We start from the raw sequence: 17,608 nt of genomic DNA on the forward strand, positions 1-17,608 counted from the left end.
CTAAATGTCCATCAACATCGAAGCTGAAAAAATTAATGTTTGTCCACAAAAACTATAGTTAATGTAAATTCACAAAGATAGACATTTGGGATGCAGTATTTTTCAGCCAAAAATTGCTTCTTTTCATTGAGGTGTCCTGATTAGCCTATTTAATATTTCTTCTGCCTCTTTTGTGTAAATGAAAAACACTCCTTTGGGGCAACAATTAACGCTGTTAGTTGAGGATGTTTGCTCGCAATGTATTAAAAATTAATAATTAATGAAATGAATAAAATCTATATACTTTCTTAGAATTTGCAAGGTATATCTTTTAATGGACCTAATTGGATCTCTTCGAACAAATTAGATCATTTTTATTAGACCTTCCTCTACATATCCGCATAAAAATCATATCCGGACTGATCCGTTTAAACAAATTATGATTGTGTAAGGAGATGCCATCTCCGAGCGGTGAGAATTCCGTCGAATGTCATGACGTTAGTAACTGTAACGACGCCGACGCAACGATTCGATATCTGTTATTATGTTTATCGATTTCGTTATTCATATTTGTAATATGCGATTTCTTTGTCATTCTGGTTCGACGTACGAAAACGAAAACACGTGTTTGATCTCAGACGGAGATTCAGACGGGATAACTTAATTAATCGTATTCGTTATATTTCAAATTACGTATTAAAATATTTCGTGTTTACAATCGCATTATTCTATTGACGACTTAAATCCTACAATTGTTTAAAGTTATGGGGACATGTCACCTGACGCATAGCAACTCACATATAGTACTACTTTTGTATTCCGGATACTCAATATAAGTATATTTATTAAGTACAATTTCTAAACGAAATACAAACTACGGACGTAATACAAAAGATCTTAGTAGTCTAGACAAGACTCGGTAAGAGACTGATCGGAAGCGAATGAAGACTGAGAAAAGAATGCTCGCGAGAGGAAGAAATCAGCAGGAGATATAGGTTTTGGGTTCTGTAAAGTGGGGGTTGTTTTAGGTCTAATGGTCAGTAAGGGATGAATCATGGAGATGAGGTTCAAAGATGAGTAATGGTAGATGGAATGTCGAACTGAAGATAGAGAGACGAACTGAAACGTTTAGATTACATGAGTGATTACTAATGCTAGAGAGAATCTTATCGTTGGTATACAACACCTTCCGCCATAAAATTGTTAACAGAGTTTAACAATGAAATATACCATGAATTAATTAGGAATTAAGAATTAATTACAAACTAATTTAGAATAGATAACTTAATTATTCATAAGTGATTATTTGGAAATGCAAAATTTAGATATAGAGTAAAATAAAAAAAATAACGCAAGTTAGAGTATACAACACCTTCCGCCATAAAATCATTAATTGAATTTAACAATGAAATATACCATGAATTAATTAGGAATTAAGAATTAATTACAACTAATTTAGAGTAGATAGCTTAATTGTTCATGAGAGATTATTTGGAATTTCAGAAATTAGATATAGAGTAATCTATGAAAAATATCGCAGGTTACAATCTTCTTTCTTCTTAGAGAGGTGTAGTACTTTTACGTATTCTTTGTCGAGTCTGAACTGGAATTACGGAAGTTGATTCTTCATCTTCTGAGAAGTCAGGTACTGGACTATTGATAACTGGTGGATTCCGCCTTGGTTGATATGTGATCTCATTCATTGGTGTCTGTGATTGATTCGATAATGACGATGATGAATCAAAGATGCAATTGACAAAGTTCTTGACTACGGGGGAATTGGTTTCCCTATTCCTCTTTGTAGTTGAACAACATAATCGTTGTAGCCAGTGAAGACATCCAAGATATTGGCAACCTTTTAAAAATATAAATATTACAAAAACGGCTGCGATTATTCCCAGAGCAATTGTATACCACTTGGCATGTGTGATGATGAATGGTTGATTCATTTGCTTGGTAACATAGCTTTAACATAGTTGACTTAATTGTCCTTAGATGCGGTAATAAAATCCAACAGTCATCATCCAAAATATTCATGCGTGGAATGTAATAAGTTACATTTTTACTGGTTTCATATGTAGCTTCAATCACGAATAGGTTAGTGTATCCTTTGCAGCGAGGTTGAAGATGCATAATGCCGCTCTTCTGGAGAATGACATCTTCCATACGACCTTGATCTTCACACATAACGGTGAGAGTAGTTGGTTCGTGAAGAACATATATCCATTGGTTCTTCGCAATATAGTTCCAGGTTTCTATGGTTCCTTTTATAGTCTTTGTTGTGCAGGTAGAAGGAATTTTGTTAATATGTGGAGATAGCAGCTCAATCTCACAGATTGATTGACTCGTTGAAGCTGTGGTGTGTAGATGAAAACAGACGTACTCCTCATCTCAATATTCGTTGCAGTCAGACAACTCCTTTAGGAAGGTAAATTGGGATTTGGTTTGGGATAGAAGAAGATACTGATTCTGAGGGATAATATAGGAAAAGAATTGTGAATCATTATGCTGAATTGGAAGAGGAATGAGTTCGAAGAGATCGAATTTCGTTCGTACAACTAAAGGGATTTGAAGTGCAAATATTATATTAGTTTCAGTTGCAATTACATGAAGTTGAATGAATTTATAGAAATCGCGTATATTTTCTAAATCTGGTTTCATAACTAATTCGTGCTCACTTTTATACTCTTTTAATTCCTTGTATAACATTTTAGGAGTGATAATAAATGGTGAAACAATATTATGTTCAGCCAGATTAATAGCTTCTATATATTTTGAAATTTCACGATTAATTTGGCTTGTTAATACGTTTAGAATGGTAACCTGTTGATTTACTGTGGATTCCATTTCTAAACGTGAAATATAAGAATTTGTTTGAGTAGTAAAAGAATTTATTTTGTCTATATTTTCATTCATTGCTCTCTCTTGACTTTGAAGGGAGGATAAAGAATTATTAAAATTTTTAATAGTGTTCGTAATTACTTGAACTTGTGTTTTAAGCAAGGTTTGTGTTTTCTTATTGTTGTTTATTAAAGTTTTAATACTATCTTCATAAAATTGAGCATCATCAGCGTCAGGGATACCGAAAGCCCATTTTAGTAGATACGACATGCCGTTTAAGAGACCACGTTTCTTTCTAGAAATTAATTTCTGGGTCAGTTGTTCGAGTATTTCGCGTTTTGTATTAATTTCTAACCATTCTGTTTCGATTAACTGGATAGTGCGTTCACAATGAAAGCTAGTATGATCTTTCCGAGTTGAATCTTGTAACGTTAAATTACAAATATCTCTGGTTTTAATTAAATATGTGTTAATGATCGTGAGCGCATTGTTTAAATGAGTTTTATTCATATATGAGAGAAGTGTGAGCTTGGAATTCGCAATCTTAGCTATTCCTTTTTTATTATAAAAGATTCCACTAGATTCTTTTAAAGGGTGATTGATGAAAACATGGCTACTTGCTAGGAGTGGAAGTAGAAGGATTAGGATAGTTTTATTCATCTGAAAAATAAGGTTTGAGAAAATTAGTATGGTATTTAACCAATTTTTTGTTAATTTGAATTTCTGCAGTTTGGTTAGGAAAAAGTCGAATGATCTTATGAGGTCCCTTAGCATTACTCAAAAGTTTTTTTGATAATCCTGAGGGAATGTATTTATTTTCAATCATAAAACCAAATCGTTAACTTTGAATTTAATTGGATTAATTGTCTTATCATAGTGTTCTTTGCTTTTTAATTTTGAATTAACAAGATTTTCGCGTGCGATTTGAAAAGCTGTGTTCAATTTAAACTTGAGTGATCTAACGTAGTCATCGTAAGTATAATGAAATTCCGGATCTTGAGTGATAGACGAAGGTAAATAAGCCTTTTGTCCGAAAAGAAGTTCATACGGTGTGTAACGAGTAGATCTATGAACGGCTGTATTGTAACTAAACATTGCAAAGGTGATGTAAGTGTCCCAGTCCGTTTGTTTATTATTTATATAATGTTTGAGATAATCTTTTAGAGTGAGGTGTGATCTTTCAAGGGCTCCATTCGTTTGAGGATGATAAGGTGCGGTTGAAATATGTTTTGTCTTGAAAAGATTACTTATTTCCTTGACAAGATCTGACATAAAATCTGAACCTTGATCAGTTAGGAACGTCTGAGGAATACCGAAGTAGACAAAAATATAAAGTAATTTTTCGACAACTGTTTCGGCTTCGTGATTTGGGACTGCAATTGCAAATGAGTATTTTGTCAAATCGTCTTGAGCTGTGATGATAAATCGATTGCCTTGTTCAGTAATGGGTAGAGGTCCTACTACGTCAATAGCTAGTCTTTGAAAAGGTTTTGCGGAAGTAGTGGTAATTTCCATGGGTTGTTTTGTGGGTTTAAAATTGGTTTTATTCAATTGGCAAGAGTGACATGTTTTAATATAATTTCTAATATCTCTTTTCATTGTAGACCAGTAATATCTGTCCTTGATTCTAGAATAAGTACGATTAAAACCGCAATGTCCAGATAGTTTACTGTCATGACACTCTTTAAGAATGATTTGTATTTCTTCACGATTATTAGGAACGATTTTATTTATATTTAAGAATTTTATACTATTGGAAGGAAAGAAGAATTTAACCATTTCGTTAAAAATTTCAGGTTTAATACCGTTTTTCTTTTTCGGGGGAACTAGAATAAAGTCCTTTGATTTGATTGTCTCTTGAAGAATCGTAACACTCTGAAATAAATTACGATAATCGATTTTGTCATGATATAGATTTTTAGGAAATAGAATTAATTAAGTTTGATTGTCATTTTTCAATTTACATAACCCGTTGGGGCTTGATTTCAGTGCGTTTACATCCAAATTTTCGGTCACATAATCTGAATACTGATTTTCTTTATCTAAATCTTCAGACCAAAATAGTACTACGATACCTTTTAATTTCGGAAGAGGTGTTTCTTCCATTGGAAATTCGATTACATTTAAATTCGTATAATGGAATTTTGTGAAATCTTGGTATGTTTTATTAGATTTGTGTACTACGTGGAGTACAGGTTTACAAATTTCTTTTGGATCAGGGTGCAGTCGCGATAACCCGTCAGCATTAGAGTTTACTTTTCCCGGTTTATACTTTATTACATACTTGTATTCATTAAGACGTAAGCGCCATCGAACAAGTTTTGAAGAGGGATTTTTGCAGTTAAAAAGCCATTGAAGGGGTCTGTGATCTGTGAAAATTGTAAACTCTCTACCATAGAGATAGGGTCGAAAGTGTTCGACTGTATTTATAATAGCTAACAATTCTTTCTCGGTCGTGGAGTAGTTTTGTTCGGAATTGGTTTAACGTCCTTGAATAGTAGGCTATGGGCAGATCCTTATTATCCTTTATCTGTGAGAGGACTCCACCGATTCCTACATTACAGGCGTCACAGGTAACAACAAAAGTTTGAGTGAAATCAGGGTACTGTAATAAGGGTTCACTAGTTAGAATCAATTTTAATGTGTCGAACGCATTTTGTTGCTGCTCGGTCCAAATGAATTTCGTATCATTTTTTAAGAGAAGGGTCATTGGTTTCGCGATTGTTGAGAAGTTTGGAATAAATTTTCGATAATATCCTACCATTCCGAGAAATTGCTTGATTTGTTTTAAATCTTTTGGAGGATCTATTTTTTTTATACACTCGATTTTTTTTGGATTCGGTCTAACTCCGTCCTTAGAAATTATATGTCCGAGATATTGATAAGATTCACGTAAAAATTCGCATTTATCCGGTTGAAGTTTCAAATTATATTCACGAAATCTATCAAAAACATTACGTAGTTTTAAATTGTGATCAGCGAGACTGGATCCGAAAATAACTACGTCATCTAAATGAACGAAACATTGTTTGTTAGTAAGTCCGGTCAAAACAATATTCATTGTTCTTTGAAACTCAGCTGGTGCATCCTTCAAACCAAAGGGCATTCTTGTGAATTCAAAATGACCTTCTGGGGTTGAAAAAGTAGTTTTTGGAGCATCGTCTGAATGCATGGGGATTTGGTGAAAACCATTTGCCAAATCTAATGTGGTAAAATACTCCGAATGACCTAATTGAGAGAGGATATCTTCCACATTTGGGAGAGGGTAAGCATCTCCGATAGTTTTTTCATTGAGTTTTCTATAATCAATGACAATTCTCCACTTTTGTTGACCAGAAGCGTCTATCTTTTTGGGTACAACCCAGAGTGGACTCGACCATGGACTTGTTGAGGGTTTAATGATTCCTTGTGCTAACATTTTCTCGATTTGTTTTGATACTTCATTTTTGTGTACCTCGGGGTACCGATAAGATTTAACTCGAATAGGAATATTATCAATTGTTGGGATTTTACTAACAGTTGCAGTAGTTGTAGTTAATGCGTCACCAGGGAGATTGAAAATATCTTCGAATTCCTGGCATAATTTTATTATGGACTCTTTCTCTTCGAGATTGAGATGTTCTATACGCAAATTTTCATTTAATAATGTAAATCTCTTAGCTTTATTATCTAACTTGACATTAGGAGTATAAGACAGACGACTTTGTTCGGGCAGACGTAGTAGTGGTAAATTGGGTTTAGCTAATACTTTCTTTTATAAAGTTCGATTAATGATTGTAATTAAAGCTTCATTCTTGTTTATTACATTTACTATCGCGCAGGGGACAAGTAATGATTCCTTTTTATCCAAAAATTGGTTTTGAATTATACCTTCTTTCAAATTCAGAGGATTCAAAACTGATATTTTGGTCACCATTTCTGTTCGAGGTCCAATTGTTATTAAAGATGTATCTGAATGTTGATTTATATTTCGTTGCAGAGGAATTGAAAATGGAATTGCTTCGATAGAAACAGATGAATTTTTAAAATCGATTTTACATTTTTGCGTATCAAAGAAGTCTTGACCTAAGAGACCGTCGAAGGGAATACCCGTATTAGAGTGAAGGACTTGAAATTTGCAGTTGAACGAGTGTTTACGAATTGATAATTTGAGGTTCGTTTCTCCCAGAGTCGCAATTGGTGAATTGACGTTAATACCGTTAAGCATTATTGGTTTAGGATTAGTGATTTTGAATTCGTAGAGACTTGATTTTTTTACTAATGATACGGATGCTCCCGTATCTACTAAAAATTTTAGAACTCCGTCAGGGGAGTTTGATAATGGAGATTCAAATAAAATAAACGTTAATTCGTTTTTATTAAAGTATACATTATGAAATGTAAAAGAACAGAGCTGTGACGTAGTATTATGTTCATCGTTATTCGCAGATTCTTGTGGAGGAAATTTAGAATTACTGTTTCGCTCTAAAGGTTGAAAACGTTGATTACTCAGATGAACATTTGAATGTTGCACGTTTTGAGTATTCGTTCTATTTCCATTGTTTTTATTACGACGAACATTTGCAGCAAATCTTTTTATACATTCGTCAATAGAATGGCCCATATTTTTGCAATAACGACATTGAATTTGATTTACTGGGCGGTGCGAATTTTGGGTTGAACTTGGATCATTAGGCTGATTCGGATATTGTGGTTGATTTGAGTATTTATAGGAATTTTGAAATTTATTTTGTTTGAAAGGTTGATTTTGTTGTGTGACATGGATTGGTTTGAAAGGTTGATTTTGTTGAGTGAAATGGATTGGTTTAGAATATTGAGATGTCGAAGGATTTGATCTGAAATTTTTGAAGCGACAATCTCTACTTGCATGGTTCGTTCTGTTACAATAAGTACAACTTCGGAAATTATCATAGTGAATTCGAAGAGCTTTTTCTTCGGCTGAAGCAGCGGTAAAGGCTTCATTGATTGATTGAAATTCTCTATACCGAAGCATTTGTGAGATCTGAGGATGAGTATGATAAATGAATCGGTTAAGGGTCATCTTAGTTACCATTGCAATGCTTCCAGGTAAAAGACTTTCATTTTGTTCTGACGCGTGAACGGCTGCGAGAATTCGAGATGAAAGGTCCTCAATTCTTTGAAAGAATTGGGATACATTTTCAGTTTGCTTTTGGACAATTGAATTTAATTCCTCAAATAACTGATCGAGACTTTACTTATCTTGATAAAGATTTAAAAGAAGGTCTGAAACTCCTTCCCAAGTTGTGAGATTGCAATGTATGTCGATTTGTTCTCGTGCTTTGCCAGTGATACGACTTTTTACGTAAAGTAATAATGCGGGTTTTTGAGATTCCGCAGCTAGTTCAAAAACTCCATCAATTTGTTTTACAAAGCTACGAATTTTATATCGATCACCGTCAAATGTTTCAGGAATTAACTTGATTAAAAATGAGACTTCGTACGTAGGTCGCGACGTTCGCGGTGTTTCATTAGCCATGGTTACGTAGAATTTAGGAAAATTTAGGAGAATAGAAGGAGAAGAATTGTCTAGACTGATGAGTATCTACTGAGCAGTACTTACTGTGGAAGTTGTCCTTTGCAAACGGTGCTGGTGTTGCTAAGACCAGTATTTTCCAACCAGATTGCGGAATTTTCCTCAGATGAGCTGCTACTTTGTATTTTGTCTTGTTCGATGTCCACGTTCTCAGCAAATTGAATATTGCCACTCGGTTCACAGGGTAGAGTTGCTAATTCCACTTATTTTCACTGCGTGTAGAGTGCTGGACAATCCCGTCCTCGTCGCCAAACTTTATATGTTTTATTCCGGATACTCAATATAAGTATATTTATTAAGTACAATTTCTAAACGAAATACAAACTACGGACGTAATACAAAAGATCTTAGTAGTCTAGACAAGACTCGGTAAGAGACTGATCGGAAGCGAATGAAGACTGAGAAAAGAATGCTCGCGATAGGAAGAAATCAGCAGGAGATATAGGTTTTGGGTTCTGTAAAGTGGGGGTTGTTTTAGGTCTAATGGTCAGTAAGGGATGAATCATGAGGATGAGGTTCAAAGATGAGTAATGGTAGATGGAATGTCGAACTGAAGATAGAGAGACGAACTGAAACGTTTAGATTACATGAGTGATTACTAATGCTAGAGAGAATCTTATCGTTGGTATACAACACTACATAAGTAATTAAATACCATCCAAATATGAATATTTTTGCAATTGCATTAAAAGTTCATACCTACCTAAAACAAGTATGTAATTTTTAACAATAATGTAAGTAATCTATTAATTTTATTGTTCAAAATATAATGAACGGTAATACTAAATATATGTATAATGAACTGGACTAAGAGTTCCCTAGTTTTTCTTAGTGAGTATCACTGTTTTTGGGTAAGTATATCTGTGATTGAACCGTAGTTAACAATTAAGAGACTCATCTATCGAACAGTTTAGATTAACGAGATGCGAGATGTTTATGTTACTTTATCTATGCAGATAAAGTAGTATGTTAATTAGATTACATTTTATATCTGACAATATTTGTTGAATGTAATAATTTTAATCTCAGTTTTTATGCCTGCAGATATCCAGCAGCTGCAGATTTAATACTTAATTAAACTAAACAAATTGACCAAAAGTTTACCAGTTAACATCAATTTAAAAACGTTTTGCTAAGACTAATTGGCTTATCTTTTACATTTGTTATATTTTTGTTTATATTTTTATCTTCTATAAACACATTACACATACATGAAATAATACGGAATAACAAAGGTTGTAATATATAGAATGGACATGAGTAGATGTTATAGGCGGGTTCTAATTCACTTTTCACTTCACGGGAGAGCGGTACCGCCACTTCACGGGAGAGCGGTACCGCCGAGCGGTATTGCACGAGCATATATTACGTCATATTTTTAATGGAATTATTGCATCATGTTTTTGGGGGAGGGGGAGGGGGGGAATACAGCCCATATCTTGAAAGGTGGAGGAGGGGGGGGGGCAGTTTCCAGGTATTGCATTCGAGACCAGTTTCCAGGTATTACGAACGTGTCCGAACGTGTTTATGTTTTCACGTCTCTACATGCAAGACTGTTTATGTCAGTCATCGCCATCTAGCTATCGTAAAACACTCATTTGAACGGAGTTCAATGAACGTCTTGTTTAATTTCATAAATATATACAACGGTCCCCTCTGAAAGATTTATGTAAGGGGACCATACAGCCAGTCAATAATTTTTCTCAACATCGATTTGTCAAACTTGAGGACCAACTGTTTTTCTCACGTGCGGAGATTTCGATGAACGTATAATCTCAGGAGTTCGATGAACGTCTTGTTTAATTTCGTAAATATACAACGGTCCCCTCTGAAAGATCTTCTTATCGATGTAGTGCAAGAGGACCGTGTCACTGTTTCTGTCTGCCATCGTCATACAGCCAGCTATCGTAAACATTCATTAAAAGTAGCATTTCAAATAATTTCATACATCTTTTTAATGTATAATCTCAGGAGTTCGATAAAGATCTTCTTATCGATGTAGTGTAAGAGGACCGTGTCACTGTTTCTGTCTGCCATCGTCATACAGGCAGCTATCGTATACATTCATTAAAAGTAGCATTTCAAATAATTTCATACATCTTTTTATCGTAGTTGGTTGGGGATGGTAAGAATGAATGAACAGGACGCGATGGAACGCGAAGTCTTCGCAAACGTTCCATTAATGATTAACTGCTGGAGCTTCGAAATGAAATACGGAATCAAAACTGCATGAATACTGAAAAAAATGTAAACTGAGTTTCTCTTGAGATATATTTCTGTCAATTCTTCATCTCCGCTCTCTGTCTCTATCTCCCTGGTTATTACAATTTATGGATAGACCGTATGGTGATTATTAACTTCATCAATCGATTGAATCAGTCTTCGATTTTTCGATGATTTCTTCTTTTAATCATACACATTAATTAATCTTGACTAAAATTTTAATCGATTAATGCCCAACTCTGGGGTATTTGGCCGAAAATCTAGAAAGAAGTCAATTTCTAAATTTTTCCGTTTGTCATGGAATTTTTTCTATCCAACGTAGCTAAAGGTCGCTTGTAGTATACTTCATTGAAAGCCAAGAGATTTTACGCCACGCTTTCTGAAACAGCATCCGTTCATTGGCAATTTTCAAGGGTTTTGAGGAAAATTGTGTAAATTCTTGTATTACAGAAGTTTTTCAGTTAGGTGTACAGAGCACTTTCGCACAGATTTCATTTTGTTATCATTTAAATTAGTATAGTTATTAATATTTGTGAACATAATCAATCATGCTGTAAATTTTTTACGATTATAAAGTTTATCGACGATTTTGTTATCGAGCGGAGATTTCGGCGAACGTCTTATCTCACGAGTTCGATGAACGTCTTGTTTAATTTCGTAAATATACAACGGTCCCCTCTGAAAGATCTTCTTATCGATGTAATGCAAGATGTAAGAGGACCGTGTCGCTGTTTCTGTCTGCCATCGCCATACAGTCAGCTATCGTAAACGCTCATTAAGAGTAGCGTTTCAAATCATTTCTTCCATCTTTTTATTGTAGTTGGTGGGGATGGTAAGAATGAATGAACAGAACGCGATGGAACGCGAAGTCTTCGTGAACGTTCCATCGTTGCAAGCGTTTGTCGTGTTGAGATTCAAAGATCAACCATTTTTCCATACGTGACGGTTTTCGCGTACTGCCCGTTGGACTTGTTGCGTGTGTGTGGAATATTATATGGAGATATTTTTTACATTAGTGGGTAGGGGTATCCATTATAAATTGCTCGTAACAGTCGTCGTATGAAGTTATACCATAAGAAAAAACGTCGACAATCAGGATCGCTATACGAAGTTACATCGCGTGTGTGTTTTTATCATCCGACCAGCCAACTTCGCGCATCCCCCTTTCTTCAACGGTAAGTACAATAAAAAAAATTAATAAACGATGTAAAATCTAGTGGAAAAAATTGTGGAAAAAAAATTTATATGCAAAGAGTTAGCCATGTGATCGATGTTTGTCATGACGGCTCGTTCGAACTCTTCGAATTTCGCTTGGGGAAGAACGTTGTTTATCCGACGCTGACAAAAGTCTGCATGGTATGTCAGTAATTTCATACACGGGATTCCATTTAAAGATTTCGGCTATGAAAAATATCAACAGCACGATATATTCGAAGTAATTCAAAATTTTGTGCGCGATTATGCGAATCCTGTCGTAGCGTACAAAGGTGGATGTTTCGAGAGAGAGACATCCTTCGAAAAATGAAAATAAACTCGATAAATTTGGAAGATTTCAACTCTCCGAAATACGATGTACTAGTTCACGATCCCGTGTATGAAATTGCTGATGACGAACCGTGTCGACTTCACTGTTGGCAACCGACAAAAAACATCACATACCATTGCAGTCTGCGCGAAGTACAAACATTTCGAGCAGGGGTTAACAATTATAAAAACACGTAAAGTATCAGTTATAAAGACGCGACTTCGAATTTTTTCCACGTCAAAACCACAAACACCTCTTTTTACGTTTTTTTTATTTTTTTCACACAGTGTTTCACAATGATTGCGAAATTGGAGATTGATTCTGGGCGAAGCGCGGTATGGACGTCTGAGGATTCGTCAAAGAATCGTCGCTCGAAGGTAAATAAATTTTCAAAGAAAAATATCCCAAAGTATATAACATGATATATAACTGTCTATCTGTCTGTTCGCAGGAAACAAAAATAATGAAGACAAATGACAAGAAATTCGCTGCAATAATAATATATTTTAATTATTTTTTAATACTTGTATATTTGTATAATTAAAGAGTAGATAAGAGTTACTTTTCACTAATGTAAAAAATATCTCGCTGTATAGGGAGGGGGCGATATTATTACTGTAATTGTTTTCTTTTTAATAAATACGAGTTAATTGTATGAGTAGGAGGACGGGGCGGAGGAGGAGGATTGGTTTTAAATAAAAAATAAGATCTTTCTTATAATTTTTTTATTTGATAAATTATGAAACAGCTAACGAATGAACAGTGCGAGGCACTTATCAACGCAGCGCATTGCAACATTTGTGAAAAACCATGTGAGGAAAAGGATATACGGGTGCGCGATCATTGTCATCTAACAGGACGATATAGAGGCCCCACGCATCAAGATTGCAATTTAAATTACAAAAATTCGTTTTGCATTCCCATAGTTTTCCACAATTTATCCGGGTACGATTCACATTTCATTATCGAAGAAATAGCTAATGCGTTTGAAGATAGTGTCAACGTATTACCAATAACTAAAGAAAAGTATATTTCATTTACAAAAATGTTGAAGATCAGCAATCAGATTCGCGTAATTGTATTAAATTACGATTCATCGATTCGTACAAAAATGTTTGAACACAAGTCTCGACAAATTAGCATCTTTCCTCGACACAAACATATTGACAATTTTACGCGTTCCGAATTTCAAAATCTTTCCATAGAAAATTTCATGTTGTTGACGCGAAAGGGTGTCTCTTTCCATACGAATATCTCGATTGCGTAGATAAATTAGACGATCTTTGTTTGCGAGTCATTTTACAGTTCGTTGACAGGCGAAACCGTATCCGAACGTGATTATTAGACTGCGGATCTTTATGAAAAATAAAAATTGTCTTCATAAATTGCACAACATAGGAGCCAAATAGAAATATAATTTTTTCTCTAATGATATTAATTAGCTGAAACGAGTACATTGATATTTTTAAATCCTATTAACCTGTCCACTGCTTTAAATTGCACATACTCATTTTTGCCATAAATGTATAAAATCCGCAGTCTAGTGATTATGTGCATGCCGAGAATGTGTGGAAGCGTTTCAACACAAAAACTTTGGGTGAATACAGCGATCTGTATTTGAAAGCTGATGTTTTGTTACTGGCTGATGTTTTTGAAAATTTTCATAAAAACTTGCATTAAGAGCTACAGTTTAGATCCACCATATTATTACACTTTACCAGGTTTCACGTGGGATGCTATGCTAAAACATATAAAATTAGGTTTGAATTATTAACACAGTGGGCCGGATCGAGAAATTTAGTGACATTTCACGAAAGAGTCGACTCTCTCTCTCTCTCTCTCTCTCTCTCTCTCTCTCTCTCTTTCTCATATCGATTTCTAATAAATTTATATTGCCTCCTAAATGTCCATCAACATCGAAGCTGAAAAAATTAATATTCGTTCACAAAAACTGTAGTTAACATAAATTCACAATGATAGACATTTTGGGATGCAGTATTTTTCAGCCAAAAAATTGCTTCTTTTCATCGAGGTGTCCTGATTACCCTATTTAATATTTATTCTGGGTCTTTTGTGTAAATGAAAAACAGTCCTTTGCGGTAACAATTAACGCCGTTAGTTGAGGATGGTTGCTCGCAATGTATTAAAAATTAATATTTAATGAAATGAATAAAATCTATATACTTTCTTAGAATTTGCAAGGTGTATTTTTTCATTAGACCTTCCTCTACATATCCCCACAAAAAAATCATATCCGAATCGATCCGATCTTGGAAATTATGATTGTTTAAAGTTATCGGGGACGTCTCACCTGACGCATAGCAACTCACATACATTAAATACCATCCAAATATGAATATTTTTGCAATTGCATTAAAAGTTCGTACCTACCTAAAACAAGTATGTAATTTTTAACAATAATATAGTTAATCTATTAATTTTATTGTTAAAAACATAACGAACGGTAATAATATAACTGGACTAAGAGTTTCATAGTTTTCCTTAGTGAGTATCACTGTTTTTGGGTAAGTATATCTGTCAATTTATCTATGCAGATAAAGCAGTATGTTAATTAGATTACATTTTATATCTGACAATATTTGTTGAATATAATAATTTTAATCTCAGTGTTTATGCATGCAGATATCCAGAAGCTGCAGATTTAATAATTATTTAAACTAAACAAATGGACCAAAAGTTTACCTGTGGACATCAATTTAGAAACGTTTTGCTAAGATTAATTGGCTTATCTTTTATATTTGTTATATTTTTGTTCATATTTTCATCTTTTATAAACACATTACACATACATGAAATAATACGAAATAACAAAGGTTGTAATATATAGAATGAACATGATCTTAAAACAATTAAATTGAAAAAATTATTTATAATTATTATAAAAAATATCTTTTGACACGCTTGTGAGGCGTTTTTACCTCCTCGAATTTATATTTTACGTATTCTATAAAACATTACATGTATGAAATGTAAATATAAAATACATGTTTAGTAAGAGTAAAAAATAGTTTGGGAGATTATACTTAAACAATTTTATTTTAATACAAAAAATCAATGAAAATTAATTAACAATTATTGTTTAACAAAATAGAAAAAATTTTATTTGTTAACAGTTAAGATTGACTATTTTTTAAATGAATTTTAGTGCAAATTTCATCCCGATATCTCTTATGGTTCTAGAGTTATAACAAAATGTCACTAAATTTCTCAATCCAGCCCACTGTGAGTCACCATGACTCCGCGAATACATAGGATTAAATACCCTGTTTAGAACAAATGCCACTAACGTTCTTGAAAAGAAATTTTGTACAAATTGATGAACAACGCGGTATTCGGTAAAACTATGGAAAAATGTTCGGAATCATGTAGACGTAAACCTCGTGACACGTTGGGGATGGGCTACATGGTGCAGAGGCAATGATCGCGAAACCAAATTTTCCATAAACGCTATGCATTTTCCGAAAACTTTTTTTCAAGAAACCAATCTATGTGGATATGTGCATATTAGATATATCCAAAACCTGCTTGTACGGATTTGATCATGAGTACATGGTTCCTCGATATGGTAAAACCTGTAAGGTAATGTACACAGACACCGACAGCATAATTTATCATATTATGTGTGAGGTCATTTATGAAACCATGAGACGCGATATTAACTGTTTCGACACAAGTGATTATCGATAGAGAATAGGTATAATTTCCTACTTGTAAATAAAAAGGTTCCCGGCTTGATGGAAGACGAGAACAATGGGATGATAATGATGAAATTTGTCGGACTGAGAGCAAAAATGTACACATTGCGTGTAGATGGAAAATCTGATACAAAAAAAAAGCAAAAGGTGTAAAGTCTAACGTTGTAAGGACAACAATATCGTTTGATGATTACATGGGATGTTTGCAAGATGAAATTGCTATGAGTCGTACACAGACATCCATACGATCGAAATTGCACAAAGTGTTCGACGATCGGCTGGAGAACTTCGGAATAAGCTTCCAGGACAATATTAAGAAATTACGTGTAAAAGAAACGCGTCGACCAATCTTGAGAGAGAGATCCATGTATATGATGTTCAACCGTCATATTGCATACTGTACATGCGCTATAGCTGTACCTGTACATGCGCTATACCTGTACCTGTACCTGTCTGTAGCTGTTCCCGTACCTGTCTGTAGCTGTTCCTGTACCTGTTCATACCTGTCTGTAGCTGTTCCTGTACCTGTTCATACCTGTCTGTAGCTGTTCCTGTACCTGTCCATACCTGTCTGTAGCTGTTCCTGTACCTGTTCATACCTGTCTGTAGCTGTTCCTGTACCTGTCCATACCTGTCTGTAGCTGTTCATGTACCTGTCCATACCTGTCTGTAGCTGTTCCTGTACCTGTCCATACCTGTCTGTAGCTGTTCCTGTACCTGTCCATACCTGTCTGTAGCTGTTCATGTACCTGTCCATACCTGTCTGTAGCTGTTCCTGAACCTGTCTGTACCTGTCTATAGCTGTCTGTAATTGTACCTGTATCTGTTCCTGTACCCGTCTGTACCTGTCTGTACTTGTCTGCAGCTGTACCCGTACCTGTTCCTGTACCTGTCTGTACCTGTCTATAGCTGTCTATAGCTGTACCTGTACCTGTACCTGTATTATTGATACAAAGTAGCATCCATTGAGTCATATCAAGTTACCATAAAATCATCAACCTTGAGTCGGTTCCCCTTATCTTTATCTTTTCAAATGCATGTAGGATCGTGTCCGAACGGAAACACGTTCGAACTTCGCTCAACACGTGTGGTCCACAACCGCTTGTGGTGACGTCACTTCCCGCGAGGTGATGTGGAAGTTACATCCTCGTACCCCCCCCCCCTTTTGGTTTCTTTTTTTATTTTTAGGGGGGGGGGGGTACGAGGATGTAACTTACAGACAGGTATAGACAGGTACATGAACAGCTACAGACAGGTATGGACAGGTACAGGAACAGCTACAGACAGGTATGGACAGGTACATGAACAGCTACAGACAGGTATGGACAGGTACAGGAACAGCTACAGACAGGTATGAACAGGTACAGGAACAGCTACAGACAGGTATGAACAGGTACAGGAACAGCTACAGACAGGTACGGGAACAGCTACAGACAGGTACAGGTACAGGTATAGCGCATGTACAGGTACAGCTATAGCGCATGTACAGTATGCAATATGACGGTTGAACATCATATACATGGATCTCTCTCTCAAGATTGGTCGACGCGTTTCTTTTACACGTAATTTCTTAATATTGTCCTGGAAGCTTATTCCGAAGTTCTCCAGCCGATCGTCGAACACTTTGTGCAATTTCGATCGTATGGATGTCTGTGTACGACTCATAGCAATTTCATCTTGCAAACATCCCATGTAATCATCAAACGATATTGTTGTCCTTACAACGTTAGACTTTACACCTTTTGCTTTTTTTTGTATCAGATTTTCCAT

General features: G+C 35.0%; 1 protein-coding gene and 2 long non-coding RNA genes across 6 annotated transcripts in view; 1 reads left to right on the forward strand and 2 right to left on the reverse strand.

The window, feature by feature from the left end:
- The window catches only part of LOC143213737 (opioid-binding protein/cell adhesion molecule homolog), a 918,132-nt gene that overhangs the window by 548,976 nt on the left and 351,548 nt on the right, over window positions 1-17,608 (reverse strand). The gene's annotated exons all lie outside the window — the stretch shown is intronic.
- LOC143213741 (uncharacterized) lies at window positions 952-9,628 on the reverse strand. The gene is made up of 2 exons (XR_013010025.1): window positions 8,402-9,628; window positions 952-3,480 (listed from the first exon to the last, which is right to left on the reverse strand). It is a non-coding gene; the product is annotated as an uncharacterized LOC143213741 (long non-coding RNA).
- On the forward strand, window positions 9,860-14,743 carry LOC143213739 (uncharacterized). Its single transcript, XR_013010023.1, has 3 exons — window positions 9,860-11,772; window positions 12,410-12,499; window positions 12,574-14,743. It is a non-coding gene; the product is annotated as an uncharacterized LOC143213739 (long non-coding RNA).

This window comes from Lasioglossum baleicum, chromosome 11 (assembly GCF_051020765.1).
Source record: "Lasioglossum baleicum chromosome 11, iyLasBale1, whole genome shotgun sequence".
NCBI lineage: Eukaryota > Metazoa > Arthropoda > Insecta > Hymenoptera > Halictidae > Lasioglossum > Lasioglossum baleicum.